At 38.9% G+C, this 14,068-nt stretch overlaps 1 long non-coding RNA gene across 5 annotated transcripts in view; it reads right to left on the reverse strand.

Annotated features, from left to right (window-relative positions):
• Positions 1–9,191: 9,191 nt before the first annotated feature.
• LOC122749839 overlaps positions 9,192–14,068 on the reverse strand; it is an 82,506-nt gene continuing 77,629 nt past the window's right edge. For all 5 annotated transcript variants that reach the window (XR_006355708.1, XR_006355712.1, XR_006355709.1 and 2 more), the window contains one exon: positions 9,192–9,421. This is a non-coding gene — a long non-coding RNA (uncharacterized LOC122749839). The remainder of the gene's footprint in view (positions 9,422–14,068) is intronic.

Consider the following 14,068-nt stretch of genomic DNA (forward strand, 5'->3'; position numbering starts at 1 on the left):
AAGCATTTCAGTCCCTGAAGATTTAACCATCCTGGGATAACCATGTTTCCACAACCATCTATAAGTGCTTCCTCAGACCCTGGCCACTGTCTCCAGTGGTCTCTACTATAAGCTTTGGGAGACTCTGCTACCAACTTCAGTCACTGAAGAGGCCTCTCATTGGATCTTGGGATCTCCCAAACTCACAAGGTTATGCCTGCATTTATCCACCTTAAAGGACTCATTCCCCAAATATCAGGAAAGAATAAACACAAGAGAAATAGACGTGACATGTATTCACTGACACCTGGCATCCAGGTGGGGAAATTTAGCCAAGTGCTCTTTCCTCACTCCAAAGCCTTCCCCAAAGTGGCAGCTGGTGGTGCCCCAGTGCCCAGAGGGCTGGGTCTGGAGTCAGGAAGACACAAGTTTAAATATGATCTCAGACATTTACTACTTGTATGATCCTGGACAAATGATTCAACCTCTGTTTGCCTCGGGTTGCTCAACTATAAAATCAGGGTGATAATAGCACCTACCTTAGAAGGTTATAAGAGGATCCAATGAGATTACTTTATAAAAATCACTTAGCACAATGTTTGGCACATAGTACCATATAAATGCTTATTCCTTTCCCTTCGCCCCCCCCCTTCTCCCAGGAAATCAATAAGGAAAGTGAGAGATGAAAGGGTCAACCCTTTTGTATGCACATTCAGTTCTGGCTCAGTCATTTCTGAGCTATCAGTTCTTCCAGCTCTGCAGACAATTAGAAGACTAAATGATACCAACCCCTCATTCATCATGGCAAGAGACTTTCTGTACCTTGTTTAAGGATTGTATCTCCATTGGTCAGTACTCCCTTGCTGGATATAAAAACAATAGTTGCTTACATATGTATATGCACATGCATATATACATATACTTATAGAGATATATACATGTGTGTGCATGCAGAAATAATATAGATATCTATATTAATGCAGAAGATATCCATATTAATCTAGATAGATAGATAGATACAGAGCATCCCAAAATACTTTTGCAATACCCTCTATCTTTGCATGTATTAATACTATTTTTAGGGAAAGGTGACCTAAGACTGCAGGAGTATGCAGCCACCCTTGAATCAAGAGCCTACAATACAGCATTAGAAATAACCTTCAAGGCTGGTATTAATCAATCAGATTTTTCATACACATTATCTGAATGAAATATGACCATGCCTTCTCCATTCTCAAGAAATCTTCACTTAACCCATCCATCCCCTGCTATCTATTGTCCCATATCTCTCCTCCCTTTTATAGCTAAAGCCCTTGAGAATGCTATCTAAGATAAGCTCGTTCCCTTGCTTTCCTCTCACTCTCATTTAATTCTGTACAGGCTGACTTCTTATTTCATCATTCCACTGAAATTGAAACTCCCACATTACTAATAACCTCTTAATTGCCAAATCTAATGGCCTTTTCTCAATCTCATCCTTTGTGACTTCTCTGCAGCTATTGACACTATTGATCAACCTCTTTTTCTTGATATTCTCTTTTCTCCAGATTTGCAGAACACCATTCTCCCCTAGTTCTCCTCCTATCTTTTCCTTCTTAGTTTCTTTTTGCACTATCTTCATCCAGGTCATATCCACTGATTATGGTTGTTCTAAAAGGTTCTGGCCTGGGTCATCTTCTCTTCTTCCTCTGCACTATTTTACTTATTGATCTCATCAGCTCCTTTGGATTCAATATCATCTTTGTGTTGATGATTCTCAAATCCTACCATGGTCATTAAATCATAGAATTTACAGCTGCAATGAATGTTGAAGGTTACATAATCCAATTTAAAGATTAAGAAAGTAATACCCATAGATGCAAAGGGAGCACCCAAGGTCACACAGCAAGTGTCCAGTGCTCTTTCCCCTATATGTTGCATTGTTTTGGACAGTGCTACCTGTCACTTCATGTCCATATCAACCATCTAAAAGTTTCTTGAAAAGCAACAAATAAAGGATTCATCCTTTTGGCTTGTTATAGAATAGTGGAAAGAGCCTTGGACTGGAAATGAGAAAACCAAGGCTCCAGTCTCAACTCACCTAAAGCCCACAGTCAGCTGGGTGGCCTTTGTAAACATAAGTTTAAAAGGAAATCATCTGATCAAGGTAATTCTCTTGCCTGTCTCAGTTGCTTCATCTGTCAAACAAATGGGGTTGGACCAGGGGTTCTTAATGTGGGGTCTATCAATATGTTGATAACTTTATTTCATTATCATCGGTTTGCTTTGTAACCCTATGTATTTTATTTTTGCATTTAAAAACAGTCTGAGAAAAAAAATTAAGGCTTTACCAGGCTACCAAAGGTGTCCATGTCACCAAAAAATAGCTAAATAGAATAGAAACCTATAAAGGCCCTTCCAAAATTAATAATAATAACATATTTCTCTCTAAAGATCTGAGTTCAAATCCAGCCTCAGATACTTACTAACCTGTGACTTTGCATAAGTCAATTAATCTCTGGAGAAGGAAATGACAAACCACTCCAGTATCTTTGCAGAGAAAATGCTATGAACAGTATGGACCAAGGGGTTGCAAAGAGTCAGACACAACTGAATAAACAATGCGAAGTCCCCCTTCAATGCTTTATTGTGGCAGAGAGACAGCTCCTGTTTTCAAAGGTAGCAAGGTTGCCCAACAGACAGCTGTGGACCCAGAGTCAGTAACACCCAAGTTCAAATCTAACCTCAGACATTTGTAAGTTTTGTGTCCCTGGGAAATTCAGAACCTTGCAAAGTCCCAGTATCCTCATATATAAAATAAGGAGGATAATGATACCTACTTTGCAGGGTTGTTGGGAGAAATCAAAGAAGATAATATTTGTAAAGCACTTAGCATGGTGGTTGAATAAATGCTTATTCCATTCTTTTCTTCAAAGGCTATGCCAGTGAGGTATGAGCTTTGGCAGGCCCTAGCCAGGAGAGGAACCTTTGCATCTGGCCTGGGTAGTGAACTGGATGTATTTTGTCTGAAGCTGAGCACAAGTGCAGAGATGTTTTGTTGGTCTAAGCAACTCTTGAAGAAGATGCTCCTTGTCACCCAGGTTCACAAACCCACTATCATAATCGCAATCAAAAGCACAGGACACAGTTGAAGTCTCATCTTCAACTCATCTCACCCTCATCTCACATATCCAATCAGTTGCCAATTGTGTCATTTCTACATTCACAGCAACTCTCCTCCTCATCCTGCTCTTGCCACTCCGACAGTTGTTACCTTGTCACGGGTCCTCGTTGCCTCTCATGTGAACTATGGCAATCACCTCCTCATAACTTGCCTCAAGTTTCTCCCCACTCCAATCCATTCTCCACAGAGCTTCCAAATTGCTATTCCTAAATCCCAGATCTAGGCATATCATATATCACACCTCAATAAACTCCAGTGACTCAACCTTATCCCCATGAACAAACATAAAGTCTTTTGTTTCCAATCTTCTCACATTTTATTACCCTCCACATACTCTACTGTCTCTGTGTCTTTCTGCAGTGTATCTGCAACTGCCTGAACTGTCTGTTCCTTTGGATCCCTAGCTTCTTCAAACACCACTATCTACAGGAGGCCTTTCCTTATCCTCCCGCCTGGTACAAGAGCCTCTCAGTAAATAGAAAGTTAAGCTCCCATCCATATGTAACTTGTATCAACATGATTACTTAAATACTTACTGTCTTTCTTATACAAATGTGAGTTCCTTAAGAGCAAGGACCATTTTTCCCTTTTTTGTATCCTCAGTTCTTAACAGCATCTGGAATGTAGTAAATACTCAATAAATGCCCCTTGGTTGATTGATTACTAGTCAAGGAAAGACTGAAATTTGCTTCAATGGAGGGAAAATATATAGGGAAGCAATCACAGATTCCTTAAGTATTTGAAGTACATTTATATAGCACTTTAGTTTTGCAAAGCATGACCTTGACAACCCTATGAAGTAGTCACAATTTGCATTTTATAAATGAGAAAACAGGATAAGAGAGCTAATTCAACTTGCCTGAGGTCACACAGCTTTTCACTGATAAAGTTGAAACTTAAACCTAGGCCATCTGCACCCAAGATCAATGTTCTTGCATTCACTGTGGTGCTTCTCAAGAACTCTGGGATGCTGAGGTTGCTGCCCCCATTCAGAACTTCCATCCTACTGAGTGATGATGTTAGAGTCAATATAGAACTACGTGACATTTATTTACTGTAGGATGTGGATGGCAGTGATAGATCACTTACTATAACTGACTGGAACAAACATAATAGAGCTGGCTCTCACCAGAAGAAAGTCAGGCAACAATACTGCTCTTTTCAGCAACAAGGATAGTATGGTAGTGGGTTTTTTTTAATTCTTTTTTTTTTTTGCAGGGCAGTGAGGATTAAGTGACTTGCCCAGGGTCACACAGCTAGTGTCAAATGTCTGAGGCTGGATTTGAACTCAGGTGCTCCTGAATCCAAGGCCAGTGCTTTATCCACTATGCCACCTAGCTGCCCCGGTAGTGTTTTTATTACAGTTCACAGAACAAAAGGTGGAAAGAAGGGGAGATGGGGAGAAAAGAGACACCCAGTCACCAAACAGATAGTAAACTGTTCCTGGTGGATAGCTTGTTGGGATGTGAAACATTTTCTTCTGTGGAAACAGAAGTCTCTCACTCACTAAGTCATTCACTACATTAATTCACCTACTTAAAGTGGGTTCCAATGCTGAGCTAGATTGGCAGTCCAAACCAGAGGTGCTGTCCCAGGTGGACAGTGAGGATATGAGAAATGGGATAGGATGATAAGTACTTACAGGGGGGCAGCTAGGTGGTGCAGTGGATAAAGCACTAGCCCTGGATTCAGGAGGACCTGAGTTCAAATCCAGCCTCAGTTACTTGACACTTACTAGTTGTGTGACCCTACGCAAGTCACTTAACCCTTACTGCCCAGCAAAAAAAATAAAAAATTTTTAAAGTACTTACAAAAAAAAATAAATAAAAATAAAAAATAAAAAGTACTTACAGGTCTTGTAAATGTGTTGTTCTGGAATGGAAATCCAGCAATTATGGGGTTAAATTCCAGACTGTGGAGCAGCAAGGTCCTAACCAAACAAGAGTACTAACTACAAAACCTGGCCTTGTATGTCTGGGAAAAGTTCATGGCCAAGAAATGCTGGTCAAGTTGGGTGGAAGGAGGTAGAGGGAGCAGTACAAAGTGTGTGTGTGTGTGTGTGTGTGTGTGTGTGTGTGTGTGTGTGTGTGTGTGTGTGTGTGTGTGTGTTACCAAAGGTTCTAAAAAAACAAGGAACCATTGTAGGGAGAAGCAGCCATCAGCTCCCCAGCAGGAACATCATAAGAAATGTCAGATTAGGAATCAATACCTAGGGGACAGATTCATGAGAGGAGAATAGAATCAAACACAAGCATGAAATTGGAAACATGCAGAGAGTACAGAATAACAATCACAACTGTAGCAGATTACTCTAATGGGGTGTATAAGCTACTTTAGACATCCCCCTTCTCTCTCTGCCCTTCCCTAGCCATCCTCAGGGTCTGGAAGGGGTTTCCTGGGCCTTCTCAAGTCATGACAATGTCAGTCTTAGCCATGGTGCTTCACCTAGGCTTTGAGTAACAAAGTGCCTAGCCCACAAAAGATACCAGGTACTATTTTTCCCCAGGGACAAAGGAAACAGCTAATAGTACAAGACTATTGTACAGGTTGTGTTTTAGCACTCTTGCAAATATTAGCCTCTATCTCTTTTAGGTTGGCCCCGATGGGTAGCTGAGCCAAAGGAAAAATACCTATAGGTCTGATTGGAAAAGACACTCAGGGAGCAGCTAGGTGGCACAGTGATAAAGCACTGGCACTGCATTCAGGAGGACCTGAGTTCAATTCTGGCCTCAGACACTGGACACTTACTAGCTGTATGACCTTGGGCAAGTCACTTAACCCTTATTGCCCTGCAGAAAAGAAGGAAAGAAAGAAAGAAAAGAAAAGAAAAAGACAGGTTCAGACCAGTTCTACAAGTGAAAGCACATAGCAGATCTTTAATAATGTTTCTTGATTGATTGACTGCTTGAAAGGACTAGGAAAGAATGAAGGAATGGGCCAACTAACATTTTGAAGTGGATTATATTTCAAGAGTTTTACAGAAGATGATTAAATTTTTTTAAAAATTAATGAATTGAGCTGAACAATTAAAAATTTTCCTAGGAAGGCACTACAGAGTCTTCTAGGAGGGCCACTGCAAACTCTCTTTGCTCACTAAAGATAATTAGTTTCATCTGAATAGGGCTTTAATGAGAGCAGCCCTTTTTGTCAGTCACTTCTAGAGGACCCTTTTGTTCACATAACAGAGAATATCACTTAAAACCATGATACAAAACTCTGAAAGGGCCAAGCCAAAGGGATGAGAAGTAAAGAATGTGAATTTGCCCACTTGGCTCCACGATCACATACAGTCCCTGGGAAGTGTTGTCATGGTTCCTTTTTTTCACCTCTGGGAGATGTCAGAGAGCTGTATGTGGTTTCATCTATCACTGTATTATTAGGTAATGGAGAAAGCAAAGAGAAGGATCCTTCTCAAAACAGGGACAGAAAAAGAAATAGAACTTGATTTATTCATGATTCTCTCATCTCATGCACCCAAGGAAAAGGGCCTGTCAGAGGGATGAATGGAGTATATTTTCCTTCCTCTCTTAGAAGATCTGTAGCCGTTATAGAAGCTACTGCCTGACACCAGTGGGTCTCCTTTAGTCTATATTGAGAATTGTCAAGAACAATTGCTCTCGGCAATAATGAGCCTGTGAAAGTGCTGGAGGACTAGACAACCACCGGCCACTCTCCCACGAAGTACACCTATGCTTTCAGACCAAAAGTAGTCCTCCATTTGGAGCCTGGGAAGCTAGCTATGAATTCCAATTCTATTACTCAATACCTGGCTGTACTTGGGAAAAAGACTTCCACTTTCTCAGCCTCAGATTTCTCTTCTGTAAAAAGGAGAACACTGAATCAAATCATCTCTAAGTTCCCTTCCTGCTGCAAATTCTATTATCATCCTTGTGTCAGACGTTCCCTACTAACATGAGGGACCTCTCTGTAACCTGATTCATTTTTCTTACTCTGGTAGAACCTGGGAATGTCATCATCTAGGACTCTCCTAATGGTAACCACATGCTCCCTTACAAGTCCTCAGGCTTACGAGGATCCAAAAGACAATAGTTTTATGTAGCTCATGAGATGTTCCTCACAGTTAGATAGTCCAGGTTCCAGTCATTTTTGTAGATGAAAATATTCCCCAAACCATAGTTAATAATGTACTATGCTTCTGCATGGACTTTCCCCCCTACTTATACCTTTTAGATGCCCTTGTTAATATCTCCCCCTCAAAATTACTTTGTAGTTATTGTGTTTATGTTTTGTACCTACCTAGATGTTTACATAAGCAGCTAGATGGTTCAGTGGATAGAGAACTGGGCCTGGATTCAGAGAGATCTGGGTTCAAATCCAGCCTCAGACACTTAGTTTGTTACTCTGGGCAAGTCACTTATCCTCTGTTTGTCTTAATCCACTGGAGAAAGAAATGGCAAACTACTCCAGTATCTTTGTCAAGAAAATCCCATGGACATAATAGTCCACAGACATGACTGAACAATAAAACTAAATATGCATACATGTTTCACCTGCTAGAAAGCACATCTGTTAAATTCACAAAGCATTTCATTTTTGTCTTTGTATCTCCAGCACCTAATTTAGTGTGTGGCACGTAGTAAGTACTTATTAAATACCAGTTTGATTGATTTGTTGATCAATTCAGAGAAAATGATAAGTATCCAAATTAGTTATCTATAGGGTGAAGACTATGAAATAAGAAAAGTGATGGCAGAGTAAGTAAAAGGAACTAAGAAAATAAAGAGACATGGAGGGAGGAAGAAGGGCAACTGAGAAATTGAAGGGGAAAAAAAATTATGATCAAAGTGAAGAATTTCCAAATTCAGTATCATAGATGTGACACAGTCCCGGGTGCTGGAGAGATCCAAAATATCCCTCCAGGTAACTGAGATTTAAATTCTAAAGACTGATGAACTGAGAGGTCCAGGTGTTGAGGACAAATTTTTGTGATTGCAAAAGAAAAAGAGTATGGGAGGAAAAAGTCTAGGATGAAGTAGCAGTTTTGTATTTGTTTTTTCTCTTATGTTTTTATCAATAGAAAGGAGGTCCCAGAAGGCCCAACAGAAAAAGAAAGGGAGACAAAACAATTGAAAGGGAACATTGTAGAATTATAAAGAATAAACATGATCCCAAAGAAGAAATATAAGAAGACATATCCCCTATAACTTTGCAGAAACTGGAGGTACATGGATATGGATTATTACATATAGTTTTGGACTTTTTCAATGTATAGACTTATTCTGATAATTTTTATTTCATCTTCTTTCTCTTTTTTCTTTAAAAATATTCTTTGTTATATAGGATGACTCTCTGCAAGGCAGAGTGAAAAGGGACAGGCCATTGGGAGAAATTTAAATGATATAACAACAAAAGATGTCCAAAAAAATGGGGGGGGGCGGCAATGAGGGTTAAGTGACTTGCCCAGGTCACATAGCTAGTAAGTGTCAAGTGTCTGAGGCCAGATTTGAACTCAGGTCCTCCTGAATCCAGGGCCAGGGCTTTATCCACTGCTGCCTCGCCAAAAAAAATTTTTTAAAGAAAAGACAGGTAGAAGAAGATAAGAATTGAAATGGATAGAGCTTAACTAGATAAAAATAAAAGAGTTCCAAAAAATGAGCTTTTTATCTTGGCAGATAGTGACTAAATCTCTGAATTTAGAAAAAGAAAAACTGGAGTTTGTTGGCCGTTTGATGATGAAAGACCAAGTAGACCAGGCTCTCATCCACCAGGGCCCTGAAAAGAGGGAGAACCATATCTGTGCTAGGACAGGAGGATCAACTTGTTCACTCACCAAGTCCTAGGACATACTGGGCAGGGACAACAGAGACTAAATCAAGTATCTGGTAATCAGGTCCTTATTAAACATTCTCAATACCAGTTCCTTTCCTTCATCTGAAAGATGGCATACAGCCAACAAATGGATACCCCCAAAAGATACTCTTTTCCACTTGGCTTCTGGTCAGATATGGTGTCTGAGGCTCTGCTAGAGTTCTGGCAGTGAAAGAATTGGTTTCTTGATGCTTAGTGGATATAGAAGACTGAGGCATCATTTTGTCTCGGTGTTTATTTAGTAACAAAGGAAAGATTAGCCACTGCCTCCACACATGACAGAAGGTTCAGGGACAAGAAGGCAAGGGCTGGGACACCCATCTTCCCAGGCAACTGAGTCTTTTGGATATCTGGAAAAGTACTCCTTTCCTCTTTCAGTTTGTCATTCCATCTCTCTTCTTCTTTAGTAACTGGGTTGAATTATGCAAACAAGGCTATCTCCTCAACACTCTGGAAAACAAAAATGGAAAGGGTGGATACAGTAAATCTATAGGTGGTTCTCAAGGATATATGTGTTTATACCTACATGCAAGGATGCTTACACACATAAACATAGACACATGTAAATACATGCACACATACATATACACATGCATATGTATATGTGTATATACATGCTGTGTATATAGCTGCATATATATATACACAGATATGTGATATATAGATTAGATAGAATGATAGAGAGAGATACAGCTGTGTGTGTGTGTGTGTGTGTGTGTGTGAGGGAGTGTACAGCTAGGTGGTACAGTAGATAGATCATCAGGCCTGGAATCAGAAAGACCCATTTTCCTGAATTTAAATCTGGCCTCAGACATATAAGAGCTGTGTGACCTTGGGTAAATCATTTAACCCTGTTTGCCTCAGTTTCTTCATATGTCAAATAAGCTGGAAAATGAAATGGCAAATCACTCCAGTATCTTTGCCGAGAAAACCCTAAATGGGGTCATGAAAAGGCAGACACAACTATAAAACAAGTGAACCTATACATATAAATATACACATATACACATATACACACATGTGTTTGGGAATACATATATATTTAATAATATCTATATAATACATAAGGCAGAGAGACAAACTCTTCCTAACCTACTATAATCCTATATTTGGTGACCATATTTAAAGGAACATAGAACAGTAGAAAACTTCTAGTGTTTCTAGACTGATTCCAGAATGCTACTATAACAGAAAACTAATAAGATGGAAAGAGGCAGTGAAAAGGACCTCTGATGTAGTAAATCAACAAACCAATAGCAGACTGGAATTCCCCAGGTACCTCCCCTTATGTGTTTATTTCTACATGTTACCTATCGTGATATCTTTGCCTTGGGAGAAAGTTTGGGTATTCCCTCAGTTGCCTCTATTTGTTCCCACATTTAAAAAGCATATTCAGGATTTGTTCCATTAGGAAACCAAGAAGTTATTGACAGCCAAAGAGCTGAATGGCCACAGGCAGAACTATTTGAACCTGCCTGATAATACCTGCCACACTCAATTCCCTTTCTCTCAGGCCATTCCCTTTGCCAGAGACAAAGCCTCCATTCCCAACATTGTGAATGTGTTAAAGGAAAGCTAACTATGACACGAGAGTGTGCCTAAATTCAAAAGAGCTCTCTGCTCACAAGACATAAAATCATTCCCCAAGACAATGGAGACAGTGGCCCCTTGGCTCAGCAGCCCTGGCAGGAAACTATGCCCCAGGGCGGAGATTTTCTATCACAAGCCAGGCTTCTGACTCATCTGGAATCTGGCAGATCATCTCTGAGACCATGGAAACCAGCCGGCTGGGATGAAGCGATAGCAGGAGGAGGAAAATCCCCTAGTTCTATTGACCATGAGAGGGAATATAGATCCTAGCTTGAGATTAGAACCTTCTTATTCTCATCATCATGTAAAATGTGTTATATAAGACGAACTCTAGTTATTGGCTTCAGATAAACTGGCTCATACATCTATATATCAAAAATAATAGATAAAATAAATAGCAACATGACTTGGGGGAGTGAGAAGAGATTTTTTTTTTAAATAATCAACTGTAAGGATTTTTAGCTTGATCTCATCATATACTGTTTGAATAGTTTTGAATTGTGGGTAGGGCAGAAAATGGGGAGAAATAGGGAGGAGGCAACCATAGAAAAGAATTGTATTCACTCTCCTAGAAGTAAAAATAATTTCCAATGCAAAGACAATTGGCCACAATGGAGAGAATATTACCCCCTAAAATCAGCTGTGTGGCCTTTAGTAAGTCACCTAATTTCTCTATTCCTCAATTTTTTATTATTACTTTTTTATTTGTGATATATAATTATATTTTATACATGTATCAAACATAGATATAATATACACAGACACATATATGACATACATAATGTAAATTTTATGCATTATTACATTTAGATATAGCTAGATATATTCTAAAATAATTCTATGCCTCAATTTTTAAAAGTATGGACCATGATACATAATCTTGTCTCATGGCAAATGTGAGAATGCAAAGTGGCTATTGCACATACACATTTTGGTCTCTTTGGAAAGAAATGTTCATGCATGAACCCCTAATACTTTTCATTGTATTTTTATAAGAATACTTTCACCCTCTACTTTTTAATGAGGAGTATATTCTGGGATGTAATACCTATGCAGATTTTATACCCTAGTCCATAAGCCATAGATTTTGGAAATTAATGTAGACCTTCCATTTCATATTTACTGGCTTTAAGAGCCTTGAGATTTATAATCACATCATTGTCTTCATGTCCCAATTTCATTTTCCCCCAATGGAGAGAAACAGAAAATTCAGTCTTGTGTGTAGCTACATAATGTTGACAGTGACAAAGAACAGTAGGAGAAGAGAAGACATGGGAAGAAAAATAATAAGCTTAGGAGATAAACACAAAAATCTCACCATCAACGACTGCCAAATGAACTTGCACACATCTAAATCATCAAAACAATCAAATACTCAAAACAATGAGAACTCCATCCCCACACTTATCCCCCGAGCCCAATCAGCCTCCAGAGCTGATTGAGTGGTGATGCCTTGTCCAATTCATTCTCTTCTTCCTTTCTTTCTTTCTTTCTTCCTTTCTTTCTTTCTTTTTTTCTTTCTTTCTTTCTTTCTTTCTTTCTTTCTTTCTTTCTTTCTTTCTTTCTTCCTTTCTTTCTTTCTTCCTTTCTTTCTTTCTTTCTTTTTTCAGTGTGATGAGGGTTAAGTGACTTGCCCAGGGCCACACAGCTACTGTCAAGTGTCTGAAGCTGGATTTGAACTCAGGTCCTCCTGAATCCAAGGCCAGTCCTTTATCCACTGCACCACCTAGCTTCCCCCAATTCATTCTTTGTGTAGTCCCTCATTTCAAGACAACTCTCACTCAATGATTTACCATGGGGTAAGATTTTCATTGTGTCCATCACATTATAAGTACTTAATAGGTATTTGCTAATTGGTTGATTGAAAATGCAGTACAATGGAAAGAGCTCTGGACTAGAAGTCAAAAGAACTGGATTCTAGACAAGGGTGTGATGGTAAAGGGCAGCTACATGGCACAGTGGGTAGCTGGGTAGCTCGGTAGATAGAGTTCTAGGCCTGGAATAAGGAAGACTCATCTTCCTGAGTTCAAATCCTGCAGTCTTCTGGAATTGTGGCTGACTGTTATGTTGATCAAAGTTAAGTCTTTCTAAGTTGATTAGCTTCATGATATTGCTGTTGAGATATATATATATATATATATATATATATATATATATATATATATATATATTGTTCTCCTGGTTTGGTTCACTTTGCTCTGCATTCATTTCTAGAAGTCTCCTCAGGCTTCTCTGATACCATACCCATCATCATTTCTTACAAATCAGTAGTATTGCATCACACTCATATACCATAACTTGACCACTTTTATTTGAGATTAGGCAGAAATAGAGCAGGGGAGCCAACTACAATTGTGATAGTATAAGATTAAAATAAGGATTATATGAAAGTGCTTTTTCAATTATAAAAGGCCATGCAAATCTACAGTATTGTTATTATATTAGACATGTTGACATATATCATAATGCTACATTCATATACATTTAAAAGTATAGAAAATTTTCAGGAAGAATTCATTTTATTCTCCCTCAAACATAATTACATTTTACCTGGAATCTTAGAATGTCAATGCTGGAAGAGACCTCAGAGATCATCTGACCCAATTATCCTATTTTATATAGGAAACAACTGATGCCTAGAGAATTAAAGTGACTTGGGAGGTCACATTCTGGAGTTCAGATCTCCTGACTTCTAGTGTAGTGTTATTAGGATAATTTTTATTAATTTCTTGTTCTCTTTTAATTTTCTGATTTCCTTTATAGGAAATCACCAAGTTGGGCAAGAGAAAATCAGGAAAACTATGTGCTAAAGGGACCATAGAGGGTCATGTTCTACACTGGTAAGAGGAGTCCTTGCCCTAATATCACCAGTCCATTGAAGTTTTGAAGTATATCAATATTTCCCCAAATCTTCCATTCCCTTGATATATTGTTCTTTTGTTTGGAACCTACTTACAATCATGTCAGACTAATATGAAACTCTGTTGCTGTCATAATGCAGTGCTGCAATTTATTCACTGTGCCATCTGAGCATAGAAGGTGAGAGATGTACAGACATAAATGCACAAAGCAATCACCAAAATCCGGTCCTTACCACCACTAAAAACATAAAATGGTCAACACAAGAGTTACAACCAGAGAGAAAGTTTTATTTTTTTTGGAGATAACTAACTTATGGTGCAGTCATTTTTTCTATACTCCAAAATTGTCATTGGAAATGTTCTCCTAAGTAAGTTTCCACCTCTAAAATAAATTGTCTGTTTCCATCACTCATGCCTGTCTTCCATCACCCCAGGGGGAATATGGCATCCTTGTCAACTAGCAGTCATTCTTACTGTTCTTTAGATGTGGCTCTGGGATTGGCACTTCTCCCTAAGTACTCTGCCAGGTGATTGTTTAGCTTGGGAAGGAAAAGTATAAAAGACCCAGGAAGAGAAAACTCAGACCTGAAAGTCCCAACATAGTACAAACTCAGAACTAAAGCATGATAGCTATCTCAAGAATATA

This window comes from Dromiciops gliroides, chromosome 3 (genome assembly GCF_019393635.1).
Source record: "Dromiciops gliroides isolate mDroGli1 chromosome 3, mDroGli1.pri, whole genome shotgun sequence".
NCBI classification, from domain to species: Eukaryota; Metazoa; Chordata; class Mammalia; order Microbiotheria; family Microbiotheriidae; genus Dromiciops; species Dromiciops gliroides.